Consider the following 21,807-nt stretch of genomic DNA (forward strand, 5'->3'; position numbering starts at 1 on the left):
TTTTAATGCATTTTTTATGTTTTTGTTGAAATTAGTTTACTTGTACTTTTGTTTCTGTTTTTAATTTGTACTTATTACTGTTATAGTGTTTTTTTTTTTTTACTGGTATGTTTTTAATTGTTAATATTAGTTTGGTCCCTGACTCAGTTAAATGTTCATAAGGTAAGGTCACAGATTTATATGAAATTCTTTGTATCTGAGGTGGATTACCCCAGTTATCCAAAATGTAGAATTTGTCACTTTTTACTTTTTTTTCTTTAAGTGTGAGGTTGAACCAGGGTTTCCAAGGCTTAAATATGGTAGGAATGGTAGTGTGGCTTTTCATGCTGGTCATACTTTTTGCTGGTTCCCCTGCTTAAAGAGAGGAGGGAGAGTGAGTAGTGGACGGGATGGAATGGGAACGGATGGAATAAGGGGAGGGAAATAGGGGGGAGGAGGTGAGAGAACAGGAAGATGTATGAGGAGAGTGGAGGGAAGTGGATGAGGGGGTGTAAAGGGAGATAAGGGAATTATGGAAGAGAAGGCGGGGACAAAAAGAGATAGGTGGGGAAGAGTGGACATTAAGAGATGGAACTGGAGGGGAGGGAAGTGCGTGAGGGGAAGGAAGTAGCTGATGGGAGAGAATGGTTGAGGAGGGAAGGACAGGAGGGGATAGCAGAGAGAGGACAGGAAGAGATGGGGTGAAAGGTGATGAGAGGTCAGGAAGAAATCGGATTCGAAGGATGGAAAGTCAGGATGGAAGGGGGAGGGCAGGGGGAGCCGGGATGGGAGAGGATCGTAGAGGGGCAGGATGAAGTGAGAGAGGAGGAAGAAACAAGATGAGAGAGTAATGGGAGGATAGGATGGAAGGGAGAGGGCAGGAAGAGGTGTAATGGAAAATGATAGGAGGGCAGGATGGCAGGAAGGGGGTAGAAGGAGGTGGAATGGGAGGGGATGAAAGGGAAGGATGGAAGGGAGCGAGCAGGAAGAAACAGAATTAGAAAGGATGGGAGGACAGGATGAAAGGGAGAAGACGGGAAAAGACGGGATGGGATAGGGTGGGAGGGCAGGATAGAAGGGAAAGAGCAGGAGGAAATGTAATGGAAGAGGATGGGAGGGCAGAATGGAAGGAAGAATGCAAGAAGAGATGTAATAGGAAAAGAAGGTAGGCCAGGATGGAAGGGAGAGAGCAGGAAGAGATGTACTGGGAGAGGATAGGAGGGCGAAAGGAAGGGAGAAGGCAGGAAAAGGTGGAATGGGATAGGACAGAAGGGCAGGAGGAGGAGCAGACTCAGCCCCAACCTTCGTCCCTCTCCTCTGCTGAGCCTACCGTACACAATTACTCCAAAACTCCCTCCTGATGGTTCTCCTCATCTTCACCGCACTCACCAGGCCTCCTCTGTCTTATCCCATGTCGTTATCCCCCTCGTTTGTACACGGAAATAAGTGAGGGGGACTTGGCCATCACACTTTTTGATGGAAGAGAAAAGGGAAGAATCGTTTTTATATCCCTGTGAGAATTAATGTTTGCTATGGATTGAGAGAGAGAGAGAGAGAGAGAGAGAGAGAGAGAGAGGCTTGGATAGGAATGATGAGAGGTGGTGTGGGTGAGAGGTGGTGTGAGCAGGAATGGTAAGAGTTGGTGTGATTAGGAAGGACTGAAAGGTGATTTGGTTAGGAATGGAGTCAGAATGGATGTTGTTTGGTACGAAGTGAGGATTGTGATTGTCATTAAAACTGGAAAATTAGAAATGTGTGGAATGGTTATGCTAGGTAGTGGGAGGTGGTGTAGATGAGGGGTGGTGTGGGTGATGTATGGTGTGACTGAGAGCTGGTTTGGGTGAGGGATGGTGTGGGTGAGGGTTGGTGTGAGTGGGAAGTGGTGTAGGTATGGTGTGGTGTGGGTGAGGGATGGTGTAGGAGAGGCGTGGTATGTGTGGGAGGTGGTGTAGGTAAGGAGTGGTGTGGGTGAGAGGTGGTGAGGGTGAGAGCTGGTGTGGGTGAGGGGTGGTGTGGGTGAGAGCTGATGTGGGTGAGAGTGGTGTTGGTGAGGGGTGGTGTAGGTGAAGAGTAGATGGGGTGAGTGGTGGTGTTTTAAAGTGAGAGGTGGTGTGTTAGGGTGCATGATGGTGTGGGTGAGGGTTGGTGTAGGTGAGGGGTGGTGTATTATGAGTGAGAGTTGGTGTGGGTGAACGGTGGTGTGGGTGAGAGATGGTGTAGTTGAGGGATGGTGTACGTGAGGAGTGCTGTATTCAGGGTGAGATTTGGTGCTCATGAGAGGTTATGTATTAGGGTGAGAGTTGGTGCGTTAGGATGAAAGGTGATATATTAAGGATGAAGGGTGGTGTGTGTTAGGCTGAGAAGTTGTGTGTTAGGGTGAGAGGTAGTGTGTCTTAGGGTGAGAGGTAGTGTTTTAGGATGAAAGGTGATGCGTTAGGATGAAAGGTGGTGTGTTAAGGATGAGGGGTGGTGTGTCTTAGGGTGAGAGGGAGCGTATGTTAGGGTGAGAGGGAGCGTGTGGTAGGGTGAGAGGGAGCGTGTGTCAGGGTGAGAGGTGGTGTGTGTGCTATGGCGGTGTTCCTGCAGTGGTGGACCTCGGTGTCTGTCCCTGCCACCTGGATCACTGCCAGAACTCTCTCCCTCCGCTCGGCTCCTTCACCCTCCCTCACATTTCCTCTCCCTTCACTCCTCCCTCACCCTCCCTCACCCTCCTCTCCTCCATCACCCTCCTTCGACCAGTTCTTTGTACATATTATCCACGAAAATTCCACCCGCGAAAATTTCCTCCATTAAATAGCCACAGCTAATATTACACCCACGATTTTTGTTTTTTTTAATAGGTAGACGTTACTGAAAAAAATACATGTATATATATTAATATGAATTTAAACTATTCATCCATTTAAATACAGACATTTACTGAGATCGCACATCAAGTAAAAATATAAATCAGTTTTGGTTGTGAGCACTCCCCCTCACCCCACTGTCCTCCCTCACCTCACTGTCTTCCCCCACCCCACTGTCCTCCCCCACCCCACTGTCCCCACCCTCACCCCAGTCCCCCCATATCCCTCTGTCCTTCCTCATCCCACTGTCCTCCCTCATCCCATTGTCCCCCTCCCTCACCCCAGTCCCCCCGTACCCCTCTGTCCTCCCTCACCCCTCTGTCCTTCCTCACCTCACCCCACTGTCCTCCCTCATCCCACTGTCCATCTCCAACCCTCTGTCCCCACTTACTCCTGTCCTCCTCTAACTCTGTGTTCCTACTCACCCTACTATCCTCCTTCACCCCATCGTACTACCTCACCCCAGTGTCCTCCCCAACATCACTGCCCTCCCTCACCCCACAGTCTGTCCTCCTCCACCCCAGTCTCCTCCAACACCCTCCTTGCACAACACTCTGATCCTCTCTTGCAGTATGCGAATATGATTTTTGACTCATTTCTTTTACTACATAATGCTGCCTTATTGTGGCGAGGCAGTACACCCTCTCACGGAATTTATATATCACGTATTTGTACCGTGTTTCACTGTCAGCTGGACGAACATTAGGGCTGATTTGGGGGGACCACCTGCCGTCTGCTTAGCCTCTTCAATCCAGTGACTTATTTGTACATGTAATTCTTGCTTCCACGGGACAATTTTATCTCAGGAAGGTTCTCATGTGTACTGAACAAGTCAAAGCTGTATCTTAGGCGTCCATTAAAAAAAAAAAAAAAGTCTCAGTAAAATATTGTCTGTATCAAGAATTAAGTGGAGAAAAGTAATCAGAACTTATACCGCGAAGGGGAAGGCAAAAGCTTCCAATTTCTGACGATCTTTTCTGATGCACGGGACGAAGATGGAACATGGCAGCTCTACAGTATGTGTGAATTAGTTAAGAACACCCTGTAATGTGAAATGCAAACTGATCATATCATATAATTTTTCCACTATTGTCCCTCAGATAATCGGGGGCTTGCCGTCTTCTTTACGCTTTAAGTTTTAACCCCGTTTTATCCGATAGCGTCTTTTATGGTACGTGAGTGATGCGTCCAGACAAATTATGCTTAATAAAGAAATCTCGCAATGAACGAGCTATATTAGATACGTCCAACACCTACGGTTTCAAATGTCTCCTCAAACTTAAATAAAATGGTGGTGAGGTATCAAGAATAAGCCACATGGAGGCAAGCATAAGGCCGTGAATGTTCCCGTTAGTTGGTTATGCCCGGTAGTTGGTTTTCGCGGATATCCCACTTTGACTTCCCTCTCCAGCCCAGTTATATTATTCGTTTTACCCTAACTTGGCCAGAAATTCCCATCTTTCCACCATGAACACTGAGTTACAACCACAGATTTAAAGCAGACAAGACACAGCCGTTAGAGAGCTCATACTCGTACCTCCGCCTACGCCAATGCCAGAAAACTCAGATCACGTCCAAAATTCAGTCGATTCCTTGGCTTATGACCCACAATCCACAAAATTTCATTAAAATCCATCAACAGCTTTTTGAGGTACTGTATATTGTGGACAAACAAACAAAAAATAGTCCTGAGCCGAGACTCGAACTCAGATCACCACCAAAATATAAATGACTCTTCGTTTACCCATGACCCGCATATCCACAAATTTGCATTGAAATCCATCGATAACTTTTTGAGATCTTGGGGACAGACAAACAAACAGACAATCAGGGGTTAATACATAACAATCAGGGGTTAATACATAACCTCCTCCAGCTCCTTTGGCGGAGGTAAATATGATGCTAGTCACGAAGAAATTCTATAAAAAGGATGCATTGCCACTGGACTATGTGGAATAAGCCACTAAATGACGAAAATCTGAGCCAAGTTAAGGTGCACGAACTATTACTGCCGCCACCACCACACACATTCATTATATCACAACAGCCGCTAAAAGAACAAGGCATCGTTTTGACCCCCTTCCTGCGGTACTTAGTGAGAGATTGGCAAACACCGTTAATATATAACAGGGTACCGAATTCATAGATATATAGATAGAATGTTAGAGGTTGGTTAGGTAAATACTGTATGTAGATTGTTAGAAACTGATAAATAGGTTGTTAGAAATAGAAGAGATCGGTAGGTAGATTGTTAGAAATGAATTAGATGGGTAGAGTCTTAGAGCCATGTTTTTATATAGATCTCAAGACAAACAGATTCAGTGGTAGCTAGATTGTTAGTTATTGATAGATAGGTAGATTATTTTAAATAGATACCTTAGCTAAGTAGAATGTCAGATGGATTAGATAGATAGGTAGATTGTTAGATATGGATTGCATAGATGGACAGCCAGGAAGGTCCACTGGTAGCGAGGCATGTAGTGTGGATAGTTTAAGTGGGGAGGGAGATTAAATCAGAGAGGGACGTGGGGAGTGGACGGGGACTACCAGATGAGAGGGTGACACGAATTGGGATGAGGCGAGGGAATCAGGAAGGGAGGGCGGTAATAGGGAGAGTTTGGCCTGTATTGGAAATGAGGAAGGGAAGGAAGGGGAGAGAAAGGAAGGACGGGAGGGAGGGAAAGGGAGAGCATCAGTGGTGCTTTGTATAGGGAAGGGAAGAGAAGGGTAGGAAATGAAAAGGCAGTGGTGAGAGTATGTAGACTGTATAGAGAAGGGAAGGGAAGTCATTACAAGGGAAGGGAAGGGAAGGGAAAGGAAAGGAAGGGAAGGGAAGGGAAGGGAAGGGAAGGGAAGGGAAGGGAAGGGACAGGAAGGGAAGGGAATGGCAACAATGTTGGGTGTGTGTGGACTGTACAGGGAAGGAAATTGTAAGGAAAGGAAGTGTAAGGAGAGAAGGCAAGAGGTGAGTGTATGGATTGTTTGGGGAAGGGAAGGGTAGAGAAAGGAAAGGTAACAGTGGTGAGAGTATCTGTACAGTATAAGAAAGGGAAGGGAAGGGAGGGGAAGAACAACAGTGATGAGAGTGTGTGGATTGTATAGTGAATGGAAGGGAAGGGATGGGAAGGGTGGGGAAGGGTAACAATGGCGAGAGTCTGTGGACTGTATAGGAAGGAGAAGAGAAGGGAAAGGAAGGGAGGGAAGGGAAGAAAAGAAAAGGGAAGAGAGGGGAAGGATAGAGAAAAGGACAACATTGGTGAGAATGTGTGAACTATATAAGGGAAGGGAAGAGAAGTGAAGGGAAGGCAAAGGGAGAAAATGGATGGACGGGAAGGGAGGGGAAGGGAAGGGGTAGAGAATATGGATCGTATAGTGAAAAAGGAAGAGAAGAGCAGTAACAGAGAAAGTGTGGCACATGTTCTCGTGAAGCTAGAAGGCTCCCCACCACTCATCAGCTTTAACCCTCTCACTACATGAATTTCTCTCCACCGGCCAAATCGTCTGGTGTCAGCTTAATAGTTAAACGGATGTACCAGCAGCAAAAGAACAGTGGCGTGAGAGTTTCTGAAGCTTTTGGCTGCTTGGATTTATCTTTTGACTGCTAGAGTTAAGCGTTTGTCTACTAGAATTAAGCTTTTGACTAATAGGGTTAAGCTTTCGGTTGCTATAATTAGGTTTTTGACTACTAGGATTAAGCTTTTGACTGCCAAGATTAAGCTTTTGGTTGCTAGGATTAAGCTTTTGACTGATATGATTAGGTTTTTGATTGCTAGGATTAAGCTTTTGACTGCCAATATTAAGCTTTTGGTTGCTAGGATTAAGCTTTTGACTGCTAGGAATAAGCCTTTGACTGCTAGGATTAAGCTTTCGGATGCTATGATTAAGTTTTTGACAGTTAGGAATAAGATTTTGACTGCAAGGATTACACTAAGGTGAACAAAATCTCCTGGTATCAGCTTAGTTAAGATAAACAGGTGTACCAACCGCATCGTATTTCATTATTACCACTGTCGGATGATTTTATATATACTATTTTAAGGAGGCTATACTCCTTTCATCTTAACTGGACCCAGATTTTCGTCCTTTTGCAGCTTATTTCACGTAGCCCAAAGGCAGATTATGACTTTGCTATGGCTCTACATCCTTTCCACGGCACTGCTCCATGGCTGACTTCATATTCTGTGTTAAACCTGCTGTTACAACTGAGCATTCGAGATGGGGAGACGGCAATTTTAGGCCAAGTTTGAGTAAAAGGAGTATAATTAATGGAGTTCTGAACAGTCCAACCCGTTCAGTACTGTGATGTCTGTATATACTCGTCCATTACTCTTGCTACCATCAGACGGTTTTTTTCTGCTGAGGCCAGAATTCTAACGTCTCATAGTGAAGGGGATTTTTTCTGTTGTTCATGCAAGCTTAAGCATGATATGAAAAGGACATCAGAACATACCGCACAAGAGAAAACACAGCCTACATATTGCCACTAGAGAACAGATGCAAGTGGAGAGGATGGAGGATGAAAGACTGACTAAGAGAGTGTATGTGAGTGAGGTAGAGGTGGAGAGGGATAGAGGGATAGGTAGGATGAGATGGAGGGATGGGGTGGAGTGGTATTTGGTGGGGGTGAATCGGAGAGAAGGAAACCAGATGACAGGGTGACATGAAGGCGATTTTTTTGTGTCCACCCTTTCCGGGATTAAGGCATCTGGCGATAGATAGATAGATAGATAGGTAGATTGATAGATAACGTCACACGAACACATCCACTGAAGTATATTGGAAATTGGAAGTCCTAGCAACAGATTGAATCCCACTAGCTAATATTCGATCCCTTTCATTTATATAAGGGAGGAGAGTGTGCGGTGGTTGGGTGGTTGGAAGAGGGAGTTAGAGAAATGCCATATTCCGTATTCTTGTTGTTGTCCCAGGTTCATCTGAATGTGAACCCGGTGGACTGCAGGCTTAAGTTGCCCTTCTCCTACAGTCTGCCATCTTCCGTCCTTGGAATAGGGAAATAACTGAGGGACGTTTGTATAACCTGGGACATGAGCCGCCCAATCACATCGGTAGCACCACGTGAAGGCGCCCCTCTCCAGCACCAGGCTTGTATGCAAGTCGGCGTAGGTAGCTTTCTAGCATCTCTTCCTTAGCGATTTATTTTCCATATTGCACTTTATGATTGCCATTTTATATATTAAGTATAAAAAGAGTATATTTAATCAACATGCAGGAGAATATTGACGTCTGTATGCAAGGAAAAATAGTACGGTCAGTAGATGATGGCATGGAAGCTACTTTGCTGAACAGAAGATGACCCGAAGAAGGAGGGGAAGGGATATGGCCGGTGTATAAGAGGGAGGCTGGTTTGAAGTAGCAACCAAATGAGGAACAGCGCTGGAGTTTATGATGGAGGGGTGATGTAACAGCGAACTATCTTAAGTGGGAGTATGTAACGGAGGATGGTGTGTAATGATAGACAGAGGAACTTGAATGGTGTAGATGAGTGAGAAGAGTGTGGAGTAGGAATAAGATGGAGAGACTGGATTGGTATATGTGAGGAAGGGTGGTGTGGAACTGGATTAGTGTATGTGGAGGAGGGTGGTGTGGAATGACAGAGAAACTTGACTGGTGTGGATGGGTGGGTGTGGTGTGGAGTAGGGACAAAATGGAGGAACAAGGTTAGGGAATAAGAAATATGAGGGAGGGTGACGTGTATTGGGAGCAGACTGAGGATCATAACTAAAGTCGTGAGAGATGAATATGTTTGGTTGTTTATTTGTCAGGGTCACACTGTACAGGCTGTTACGTCATATAAGCGGCGCGCACACACACACACACACACACACACACACACACACACACACACACACACACACACACACACACACACACACACACACACACACACACACACACACACACACACACACACACACACACACACACACACACACACACACACACACACACACACACACACACACACACACACACACACACACACAGAAAGAGCGAGACTGTTTTTAAAGCAGATTGACCTTACAGAAAGATGTTATGTTCATTTCGAGCACATAACTCCTCTTGCTTCACATATCGCCCCACTGCTCTTCCTCTCTCCTCTTTAATTCCAGTAGACTGCCATTAATCTCTCTTCTTTTGTGGAGATCCAGATAGCACATTGATACGTATCTCGAGCCAATATGCCTAGGAGCTCTTTTTACTCCTGTTTTGCATTCGGTCTTCCTGTCTGTACATCTTTTTATCTGTCTGTCTGTCTATCTCTACCTTCCATGTATATCTATCTGTCTGTTTATCTGTCTGTCTGTCTGTCTGTCTGTCAATCAATGTATCTCTCTGTCTGTCTGTCTGTTTATCTGTATTTGTCTATGTCTATCTGTCTAACAATATATATATATATACGAAGCCTTACACGGCTGAACCAGGGTTCGCGCCCCGCCAAGGTAATAAACTTTGGGAGTGTTCACCCGGCCACGTACTGCATTGGCGGACACAAGGGGTGCTGTATATATATATACTGTATAATGATATGCATGCATGGTGTGCTGTTTTGGTCATTTCAATTATTTCCACTAACTCTGGATTTTTGGTTGATGTGTTACGGGATATAGGTACAGTTTTACCTTTCATTACATATGGAAGTAACGGATAAATCGTATTATCAGCATTTCATGTGAAAGTTTGGGGGATTTATTTTTCCAACTGATTCTTTTTATTTCCTCTAGCATAATGAGATCCCCAGAAATAATTCCTCGTCAGAAACAGCCATCATGTAATTATGTACTGTGTACTCATTAACCACCAGGTCCGAATTCTAAAGCTGTAACTGATAGCAGGCTGAAACGTAGCACTTAGAGTCGTATTGATGAAAGTGAGACTGCCAAAGTTTATACAGCCCTCTGGTTTGTAGTGATGAGTTCTGAAATACGTGATGATGATAGAACATGTGTGACCTTTATGTAACGATGCTGACTGCACTCTGTAATGTGGGATGCAGACTAAACACATCTATATGTCCATTGAATTCTGGAGAAAAAAAAAAAAGTCTTTCTTACACCTGGGAATACTCAGTTTTGGTAAGAAGGCCGCTACAGCAATACTCCTTTCACCTTCACTTGGACCAGATTTTCGTCTTTTTGCAGCTTATTTCATGTAGCTCACTCGTAGAATAAGACAATGCTGTGGCTCCATATCCTTTCCATACCAATTCTTTGTAACTAGCTCCATGTTCTAGTCTTAATCAGTTACTGTATCTCATCATTCAGAAATAGAGGGATGGCAGTTTCTAGCCAAGTTAATGTAAAAGTAGTATGATACAGTAACAGAAAACACTGAATCAGCAGATGTCGGTACGAAAAGCCGTGTTGGTAGGGTCAAGTGGGAAGCATCATGTCTGTAATCCATATCTGTCCTCATGTCCTGAGATCATAACATGAGTACACAGAATCCAAAACAAAGAATCACATTATTGCTCAGAAACCAAAATGTTTTACTGGAGCATTTGAGATAGGAGTATACCAAATCCTTTACCAACACTTCTTCCAACCCCCAGAAATCCTGCCAACTCTGTACCAACACCCCTGCCAACTGCCAACCCTGTACCAACACCCCTACCCGCCCTGTACCGACACCCCTACAGACCCTGTACCAACACCCCTACCAACACTGTACCGACACCCCTGCCAACCTTGTACCACCACCCCTGCCAACCTTGTACCACCACCCCTACCGACCTTCTACCAACACCCCATCCAGCTTTGTATTAACACCTCTGCCATCCCCCTACCAACACCCCTACTAACCCTCCATTACAAAGCACTGCCCACTCTCCTACCAACTCTACCAGCACCCCTACCAACTCTCTGCCAACACCATTATCAGTTCGTCTCTCGCTGTTGGCACAGAGACGGCACTATCACTCCCATGTCCCCTCCCTCCGACCTGTCAGCATCCTCTCCCCATCCCTCTTAGCTCATAAAATCCAGTAAAATTTCATTTGAATCTTTTTTCTTTTCATATTTACAGACGATTTTGTTAATTTTGGAGAAACTGTTCTGGTGACGGGGTTAGAAACAGCCTTCCTTATCCCCTTCCCATCCTGATTTATATCCTTGAACTGAATAAAATCGTGGATACAGGATCCGGATCCGGATCCGCATCCTATATCCACGGTTCCGGATCTGGGATTACCCAAAAAGTTATGATCGGATTTTGATGAAATTTTGTGGAAGATGAGGCATGGGCCAAGGAAGAAATGCTTAAATTTCGGGCGGATCCGGATCCGGATCCTATATTCATGGATCCGAATCCTTATCCATTTTAGTGGCAATGGCATTGGCGGAGGTATGCGCTCCCTGAGTGTTTTATAGCTTGTGACTTTATTCTCTGTCTCCAAACGATTTTATTAAGATGCCAGGAGACATTTCTAACTACAGGGGATGGATACATAGCATCCTACTTACTCTTGCTCTACAGAAATTCTCCTGGAGCTGAATGAAGTCGTCTAGAGATACCAAGAATAAACCTTATCCCAGCCGAGCTAAAAAGTGCTACCATCGCACCTATTTTTCATTTTAGTTTTGGTATCCTCATACAATTTGATCAAGTAGAGTAGGGATTTTTCAAACTGGGGAATTAGATTTAAGTTGCAGTGACCTCCCAATGTGTCCCCATAAAGAAGCATAAAATAAATTGCAGATGACAAGAATACAATGATGGAAAACGTCAGCCGTCTCCCTTGTGAAGCATAAAATAATCTGAAGGCGGGAAGAATAAATCGATAGAATGCACCACTATCATCCCGGCCCCCTTCCAGTCGTAAAAGCGGCCATCCCTCCTATATTTTACGGTCCCGTGTATTTTGCTAGCCAGAATACAAATGGGGATCAAGTTGGCCAGTCCTGTTTTCCTTTTCTGATCAAGTGGGAAGTTATAAAAAGAAAAAAATAGGGGCGGCAGTCGTTTCCTGTCCATTTACGTTATTCATGAGTTATTTAGGGTGGCTTTTGTACTCTGACAGTATCGTTCGTCTACCCTGACGTGGAGATTTTCGTCTTTTACGGCTTATTTCTCGTAGCTCAGCAGAAGAAAAGACGATACCACAACTCTGTGTCCATTTCATAGCACTGCTTCGTGACTATCACCGTATTCTAGTGGTAATCTCCTCTCACAGGCCAGTTTTCAAGCTGAAGAGATGGTAGTGTTAGGCCAGGTTAAAGTGAAGTGAGTATAGTCCTCGACGATAGGCGTTAAAAATATGAAAGAAAGGAAAGAAGAGAAAAGAAAAGAGAAACATTGTCCATATATTCCCACTTTCTACTCATGGACCGTATGTGTTGATGCCCGTCCCTGGGGAGAGAGGGAGAAGAACACAACCCACTGCGATTGGCAATGGTGCAATTCAAGCCATGTGTTGTATGGAAAAATTTAAGATCTGAATTACATTACAGGTTTCGTTGCTGTCCCTTGAGACAATTCACACACCATAAATACCCGTACATCCCTGCTGATGATACAGTCACACTATACACTGTTCAGTTTAACGGCGTAAAACCGCCGTCCCTCCATCTTGAACATTAAGTTGTAACAATAGGTTAACGCTAGAATAATTTGCTAGTCGGGAGCTGTGGAAAAGGTGTTAAGACGTAGCTTTGTCTTATTCTGCTACTAAGTTTTCTTATTCTGCCACCAAGCTGTGGTAAATAAGCTGCAAAAGGACGAAAAATCTCTGCCCTCTTCAAATGAATGAACTATAGTTTCAGAGTGAGATTCTTAGCCTGTCAGAGCACAGACGATTGTTACTTATGATGGCATGTAAGGAACCCTGTGGTGTGTTGGTAAACTGTTGAACTTTGGCAGTTGTCATCCCAGCCTATGTGGATTACATCGCTTAATACAGGGCAGTTCTTGGTATCAGCTGATGTAGGTCAGAATTATCGTGCAAAATATGGCTTTTAGTTTTTCCAGCGATTCTTAAATGCTTTACTCTTTTTTACTCTGACGGCTTAAAATCGCCATCTTGCATCGTAAATGTTAAGTCGTAACAATAAGTTAGCACTAGAATTTGATGCTAGTCACGAAGGACTACGTAAAGGATGTAGAGACTCTTATCTTTTTCTGCCACTGAGCAACGTGAAATGAGTCCCAAATGGATGAAAATCAACGCCAAATTAAAGTTATAAAAAAAAAAACTATAGTACAGTATATACCGGTACACTATATCAATTTTACCTAATACAGTCAAGGACAAAACTTGGTTTTCTATTCCACTGTGACTGCTCCATAATTAGCGCATGTCCGTCACTTCTCTTCCTAACACATATCAGAGAGCAGAGAAAGATTATCAAGCCTACCTCAGCTTAGCTATTGTAGTCAACAGAGGAAAGTGATAGGCAGAGGAGATGAAATATTTCGTGATCATTTGAACCTGACTGTCCGTCTTCTTCATCAGGGTTTTCTTTTTTTTTTTTTTTCCCCTCATATTCCCGGGTGTGTTATTGATTTTTTGCGACTTTGCTTGGCATTCCTCTCTTTCATTCTTGTTTTATTTGCTCCCTCTGGTCGCCTGCCCTCTTCCTTTTCTCCTCTCCTCTCATGTTATCTCCCTCCTTCTCTCTGCTTCTCCTAGCTTTCCTCCATCTCGTCTTCTGGTTCTCTCCATCCCTCCTCTCCTTTCCCTCACCTTATCTTTTGTTTTTTTCCCCTCTCTCCCTGTACTTTCTTCTCTTCCCTCCACCTCATCTTTTGGTTGTTTCCCTCCTTCCCTTTGCCTTTCCTCTCTTTCCTTCACTTCATCACGTGGTTCTCTCCTTTCCTTCTTATCTCCCCCTTATCTTTCTCTTTTGTCTTTACTTCACTTTGTCTCTCTCTTTTCCTCCTTGTTTCCACCTCGTCTCTCTCTCTCTCCTCTCCCATGGTGTCCCTAGTTTTCCTCCACCTCCTCTCTCTCCTCTTTCCTTCTTGTTTCCACATTATCTCTCTCTCTTTGCTTCCACTTCATCTCTCTCCTTTCCTCTTCTTGTCTCTCCGTCACTCCCTGCGTGTGGACTATCAAGGCCTGATCACCAACCCTTCCCTTCCGCCTCTTATCACGTACCACTTACCTCCATCTCTGCTTCTCTCCTTTCCTCCACCTTCTCTCTCGCCTCTCTTCCTACTTTCCTTCCTGTCTCCTCCTCATGTCTCTCATTCCTTCCTGCTCATCAGCTTGTCTCCTACTTTCTCCTTCCATGTCTCGTTTCGTCTCATAGTTAACTCCCTGCCTTTCCTTGTGGTGGTTCTCGCCTTCCCCCATTTCATCTCTCCCTTTTCCTTTCTGTTTCCACATCGCCCTTTTCCTTCCATCCTTCCTTCCTTCCTTCTCAGTGTCATTCTTTTTCTCGTCACAACTCATAGTTTTCTTCCTCCCATTCTCCTCTTGGTGGTCTTTGCGTTCCTCCTCTGCCATTCGTTTCACTATCTCTCCTCCTGTCTTCACGTATTCTCTCCGTCTCTCCACCTGTATCTCCGTTTCTCTTCCTGTCTCCTACTTGTCTCTTTGTCTCTCTGCCTGTCTCCACGTCTCTGCCTGCGTGTGAACTATCAAGCTTCATCACGGCCTCCTCCCTTCCGCCTCTTATCTCGTTCCTTTCACGCCAATCTGTTTCTCTCCCTTCCTCCGTCTCTTCTCCCGCTTCTCTTCTCTCCTCTACCTCTTATCTCGTCCCTCCTTTCCCCTCATGTCTGTACCCCTTCTCTCCGTCTTGTGGTTCTCTCCTCCCCCTTCATGTCTCTTCCCTCTGGTACTCCTCGCTTCCTCCATCCCCTCCCTCCTCTTTCTCGCCCTGCCTCGTCTTCTTCTCTCTTCCCCTCCTCCCTGCCTCCACCTTGTCTTTTCGTCTCTCCCCATGTCTCTTCGTCTCTCTGCCTGCGTGTGGACCATCAAGCCTCTTCACGGCTGCTTATTTCGTTTCTTCCACGCTCATCTCTGTTTCTGTCCTCGTCGCCACCTCATTTCTCGTGTCAGTCCTTACCTCCCTGTCTCCGCCTCATCTCTCGTCTTCCCTCCTTCTCTTTGTCTTGTCTGGTTTTTATTCCCTTGCCTTGTCATGTTTCATAGTTTACTCCCTCTCTCTCCTTTTGGTGGTTCTTGCAGTCCCCCATTTCAGCTCTCTCCTTTTCTTTGTCTCCTATTCATCTTTCTCTTTCCTTCCTTCCTTCGTTCTTTCCATGTCGCGTTTCAGTTTTATTCCTCCTTTCCTCCTCTTGGTGGTCCTTGCTTTACGTCACCTATCGCTTGTCTCTTTCGTCCGTCCCCCACCTCGTCTGTCCGTCTCTCTGCCTGCGTGTGGACTATCAGGCCTCATCTGGGCCCCTTCCCTTCCGCCTCTTATCTGGTCTCTCTCACGTCCATCTCGGGACACCCCAAAATGAGCACTCTGATATTGCTGTGCCTCTCCCTCACTTGTCCATCACCAACAACAACAACAAAAAAAGGAAAACAAGAAGAAGAAAAACACGTTCCTAGTTTTTATTTGGCTACACAAGAAATACATTTTTTTTTTTTTGTCTTTTCAGTTGTCCACTAGATAAATTGTGGATGGAAGAGAATTATGTCTACAGTTTCGTCCACCTAATTTAGTTTCTGGAGGTGGTTGATATATGCAGAGGGTTAGGCCTTTGAGGTGAAGTGCTTGAATACTCAGTGGTAAATGTCTAACCTATTTAACTGGGCCTTCTGTTGATAGTTCTCCCTCTTATATACATGCTTTTCCAACTCTTGATTTCTTGATCCTACCTAACCCGACTTTTAGGCTGGAAAAAGAAGCCAGGATAATAATGATGATGATTCAGTACAGCTCTGCGTTCTGCGTAGTATGTAATTAAATCGTCCAAAGGTGTCTAGAACAGAGTGAAAAAGACGTCCAAGGGCTGAAATGGTAAATAAATATAGTTCTTGCGTTTTCCTTGGTAGCGGTTGAATTCGTCTCTCTCACTGTCGAGTTGATAAACAGGTTCTTTTTTTCTCTGTCCTCTGCTGCTTCTCTCTCTCTCTCTCTCTCTCTCTCTCTCTCTCTCTCTCTCTCTCTCTCTCTCTCTCTCTCTCACTGTGCCACGTTCTTTTTCTGATATATTCTCCCATTCTCAGAACTGTTTTTGTCAGCGTCACTGTCATCATTCGACGAGATGGTTTTCCTCACAATTTATCATCGCTCAGTGTATATGGAGGCGTTGATTTGAATATTAGATGGAGCTCAAAAGTGTTTCTCATATACATTTACATGGTGGTCGATCAATGCTTAAAAAAAAAAAAAAATACGATATTCTTTTCCACAGAGATATGCCAAAAGAAATCTTGTTTGTTTGTCCTCAAAAGAACCTCTGTTTACGGAACTGCGTCTGTGTTTAAGTCCAACATTTTTTTTTTCTTTTTTCACTTTTAATATAAGGTGACATTCTGTTGTTTTTCTTACTCACTGTCCGTAGTAAACCTCCTAACCCCTGGTACTGAAATGGTTAGGTGTGTGTGTGTGTGTGTGTGTGTGTGTGTGTGTGTGTGTGTTTTATATATGATAATGCACGTAAGAGCATATTGATTGCATATAGGAGCGTGAAGGTGACAAGAGCGTGACAGCGAGCGACAAGAACGTGAGAATGAGTGATAGGAGCGTGAGATTGAGCATTAGAGTGCGAAATTGAGTCATAGGAGAGTGAGTGTTAAAATGCTTTGTGAATCTGTGTCAAGGGCCTGGTGTGTGAGCGTTCCACCTGCCGCTCTCCGCAGCTCACCTCAAGTTAAAGGAGAACTGTGCCACCTGCTCCATCCACCACCACGCTTCCTTACACACTCACCTCCACACTCTCACTCCACCATGTTGCTTGCCTAGTTTTGCTCCCTTAGGCACTCTTGCTCACTCTTACCCAATCATGGAGTCTACTCACTCTTACTCTCACCACTCCCACTCTTACTTAACCTTACTTACTCTCTCCTACACTTGCTTATATCTCCTACACTCTCTTACTCCTTTACTCACCCATACTCCTTTACTGCATCTTCGTATCTTCACGTACAGGTGCATATTTACTTGTTGCACCCTAGTTTTGATAGTGTGATATGTTAACACACTAATTTGAGTAGTGTAACAAGCTAGTACACTAATTTCAGTTGTGTTATAAAAATTAACACACTTGTCTTAATTTCGGGTGAGTTACAACAGTTTTAAGTAGGATGAGTTAGCATACTAGTCTCAGTAGTAGTAGTAGTAGTAGTACCGGTAGTTGTTGGTGTTGTTGCAACCCCAGGCTCATCCAGTGGAGTGCAGACTTAGTTGCTCATCTCCTGCAGTCCATCAGTCTCCTTTTGGGGGTTAGGGACATTTGTATAGCTGGGCAGCTCTACCACTTGAGTACATCGGTGCCACCACGTGAAATTATCTCATTCCAGCACATGAAGGAGTGACGAACATACTCGATAAATGCATATTAAAGTTGCAGTTGTCATTTTTCTCTGTCGGACTTTGGATATAAACTAGACAGTCCATTCCCTGAGGCCCAAAGTCCTGCTAGGGCTCTTTTTCATGACTGGTGTAATAGTGTTAGCAGGGGGAATTTATATGGCAAGTCAGTAGGTCCTGTAGAAAATCAATTAAAACAGTTGTAGCATGTTTCATATCCGTAAACTGTTCCCAGTCTCAGTCTGGGATCCATCTCGCGTCCTTTCGGTCAGTAGTTCAGTACCTGTTCCACGGGTACATCACGTAGCATACTTCAGCGAAAACTATAGGACGTTCACCATAACTTGATGGAGATTAGTTCCTTTTGCAGTGTGCGTCCCGTTGCACTTCGTAACTAGCACCATATTCCACTGTTAATCTCCTTGTTATAGCTCAGCATTCAAGATGGAGAGATGCCACTTTTGTTCCTAGTTATAGTAAACAGAATGTAGTGAATCTCTCTTGATGGTAAGTTCACAGACCGTAATAATGTAATCCGGCCGTGATTTTATACGCAGAGTTCCGTTGTTCCATCTTACGAATAAAGTTATCACGTTTTTGTGTAAAACTAAAAATAGAAAATTGAAATGTATGTGACTGTATAATACTGCCAGGGTGTATTAGGTAAATTCGGACACCTCCTCCCTATCCTGATATTCACTTCGTAATCTTGTCACCCTTCCTTAAATTTTCCTTTTTCTTGAGATTTTTTGGTGCTTCCCATGTCTCACACACACACACACACACACACACACACACACACACACACACACACACACACACACACACACACACACACACACACACACACACACACACACACACACACACACACACACACACAGAGCATACTTCAAGATACAAATACTGAAATCCCTTCTTTACTTTGGGATCTATGTATCAGCAGTACTATAAAGCAGTTGCAGTTATGTTCTCAAAATACAGCAATTCCTGTGCACTGATATTGTTATGTAAATGCCATGCGAGTCGTGGTTATTAAAGTGGTGTAAAAATCCGGTTCTGGTAGCCTTTTTGTGGTGTTATCATTTGCTGTGATATAATTTGGACTGGGAATATTGTGTACTTTTACGTAACTGAATATATGTGTAACAGTAGGGGTGCATTCTCGGCTGTGGAGGCTGCAAAACCATGATTGTTGAAACATGCATGAGTAACGGAGTGATAGGAGTAGTAGTTGTAGTACAAACAGCACCAGTAGTAGTTGTTGTTGCAGTAGTGGTAGAAGAAGAAGTAGTTGTAATAGTAGTTAATGTAGCCCCAGGTTCATCAGACTATGAACCCAGTGGACTGCAGGATGAAGTTGCCCCTCTCCTTCAGCCCGCCATCCTCCTTTGAGGTAATAGGGAAGTTGCTGAGGGACGTTTGTATAACTAGGCAGCTGCACCTCCCAGATATGTCAGTGTCACCACATGAGGGCGTCCCTGTCTAGCATCGCGCAACGTAGTCATAGAGCCATAAAATCTTCCAGTCAAGGCGGCTGCAAACCTTTTTTTAACTAATTTATTTCTGCTTTAACATCTTTTATATAACATCTTTTATATTATCGCGTATGTCATATATACATACATTGTCAGTATAAACTAGACAAAGGACACATTTGATAACCGCACCCACCCCACAGTATCCACTACCCCAGCACATCACAACAGGTGTCCTTTGTCTTTGGACACACCTTTCTGACACACCCGTGACACACCCCAGATGCACACCACACACACCTCAGACACATCGGCGACACGCCCAGATACATTCCAGACACACCATCAATACCACCGCCCCTCAGCATATGCAAGAAGGCCTCCAGAGCTGACCAGTGTAAGTTTTGATATTTCAACTTCAGTCGTTTTCAAAATATGTATGATTGAAATGATCCATGCCGCCTAAAGTGTATGTACACGCATGCATTCGCATGCACTCACGTAACCTCACGCACACACACACATCCCGTATGCACGCACATGCAGTCTTGACGGAAGCGTGTAAACACGTATTCTCTCTCTCTCTCTCTCTCTCTCTCTCACACACACACACACACACACACACACACACACACACACACACACACACACACACACACACACACATACACACACATACACACACACAATCATCAAGGGAAAAAAGCAGCCGTCGATACCATAGTGTCCTGTTGGCTGATATGGAGGTCTCGGGTAGGGTAGGGTAGGGTAGGGTTGGGTAGTGTAGTGAGGAAGTGACCTGCCCCCACCCACTCACCCACCCACCCTAGAACCCATAACTCTGATTGGCCAGCTGTGTGTGTGTGTGTGTGTGTGTGTGTGTGTGTGTGTGTGTGTGTGTGTGGAGAGAGAGAGAGAGAGAGAGAGAGAGAGAGAGAGGGGGGGGGGCAAACAGACAGACAGACAGGCAGAATTACATTAAACAAAGAAACTGAGCGATAAAATGAGCAAGGAAGTAAGCAAACAATCCGTTCGGTGTTTGCTTTGATCCAGGGTTGCGTGGGGAGAGAAAGAGAGAGAGAGAGAGAACAGAAACAGAAACAAAGTGAGCAAGAAAGTAAGCAATCAGCCCGTTCGGTGCTTACCTTTGAGAGACAGACAGACGGACAGACAGACAGTCAGAGAGTAAGAGAGACAGACAGACAGAGACAGAGGCAGACAGACAGACAAACAGACAGAGAGTAAGAAAGTAAGCAAGCAATCAGTTTTGTGTTTACCTTAGTCCTCAGTTGCGAGAGAGAGAGAGAGAGAGAGAGAGAGAGAGAGAGAATGCGAGCAAAGAAGCAAGCAAGTAATCGGTTCTATGTTTGCCTTGGTGTGGGTTTGAGTGGGTTTCTCCGTGGCGTTGGAGTGGTGGGCAAATGTATCGCGGATGGGAGCTTTTCCGGGCATCAGAAGGCAGAGGTAATAATACACCAATTAGTTGATGGCGTGGCAAGAGATAGACGAGATGGGTAAGATGTTTCGGGAAAAGAATGGAAACGAAAAAATGTAGGGCAAGAAGTAGGACAATATAAGTTGTTTGGAGAAGAGAGCAGAAGGGAAAATAGTACGACAAGAGGAAGGACAATACAAGTAAGATGTTTAGGGGAAAATGAGTAAGATGTCTGGGTAAAGAATTGAAGCGAAAATAGTAAGGTAAGAGATAGGACAATATGAGTAAGATATCTGGAAAAAAGAGTAGAAGGAAAAATAGTATGACAAGAGATAGGACAGTGCGAGTAAGATGTTTGGGAAAAAGGAGTGAAAACAGTAAGGCAGATGTGTAGTAATGTAATGCAAGGAGAACGTTGTGTGTGAAATATTAGAAATCATGGGTAAGAATACACCAAACAGTTACTGGTGTGGTAAGACAGAATAAATAGGAATAGGTGGTTGGAGAAGAAAAGAAAGGGAGGTTAATTAGAGGGTAGATATATGAGTCTTTAATTATTGGAGGTGGAAGGAAAAAGGGTGGGAAAGTGTTGAGAGAGAGAGAGAGGACAATTTTATTTTGCTTACAGGAAAATTTTCAAGCTATTGGGGTTAGACATAACATTCAAAAACCTTTCCAGTATAAAACATCTCAGGGTGAATAAAGCCTTCTGGAGATAGCAAGGATAAAGTCAAAAACAGGTCTCTAGACTGAAGAGGCTCTGAAAGAAAAGAACAGAATATTAATTAGACGATGGATAATTCAGTATGTAAGCAAAAATAATGAAAAATATTAGTTTGGGAAATTGTAGAGGGAGAGAATTAATAACCGGTTTTTACAATCTCGGAAGGCGCAGGCAGGAAAATATCTGCTTGGACGATTGTAAAGGGAGAGAATTAATAACCGGTTTTCATGATACCGGAAAGTACAGGCAAGAGTACACTGATTATTTGATGGTGTGGCAAGCGTTGGATCGATATGGAAAAGATGGTGGAAGGAAAAATAATGATTAAAAAATGAAAAGGAAAGATGTTTGGGAGAAAATTAAAATGGGATGTTGTAAGAAGAAAAAAAAAGGTCTAAGTCTGGGGAGTGTTAATAGTGTTTTGCTGATTTCAGAAGACAGAGGCAGGAAAACATCAGTTAGTTTATAGGGTGGCAAGAGTTAGGACAAAAAACAGGGAAAGGTGTTGAGAGAGAGAGAGAGAGAGAGAGAGAGAGAGAGAGAGAGAGAGAGAGAGAGAGAGAGATGAAAAAGATATGTTTGAGGAATGTTGATGCAATTTCCAGTTTCAAAAGACACGGGTAAAAATACGCCAATTACCGGTAACTGATGACCTTGCAAGAGATAAGACAATACGTTAAAAAAAAAAGAAAAAAAAAAAACTGGAAGAGAGAGAGAGAGAGAGAGAGAGAGACACTGGTCACGCACAAGCATAGTGACTGACCCACTTCCACCCTTCTCCGTGTCTGGCGTCAGGTATATATATTTATGTGTATTTGTCACGTCAGCCATAAATTCTATTGGGGTTCCTGGGAAGTCGAAGGTTTATTGAATTTAAGAGAGAGAGAGAGAGAGA

The 21,807-nt window shown here is 44.1% G+C and overlaps 1 protein-coding gene across 2 annotated transcripts in view; it reads left to right on the forward strand.

Moving 5' to 3' along the window:
• The window catches only part of LOC145416391 (uncharacterized), a 140,301-nt gene that overhangs the window by 203 nt on the left and 118,291 nt on the right, over positions 1 to 21,807 (forward strand). The gene's annotated exons all lie outside the window — the stretch shown is intronic.

This window comes from Coenobita brevimanus, chromosome 13 (genome assembly GCF_032717465.1).
Source record: "Coenobita brevimanus isolate Jiangsu-jjx chromosome 13, ASM3271746v2, whole genome shotgun sequence".
Lineage (NCBI taxonomy): Eukaryota > Metazoa > Arthropoda > Malacostraca > Decapoda > Coenobitidae > Coenobita > Coenobita brevimanus.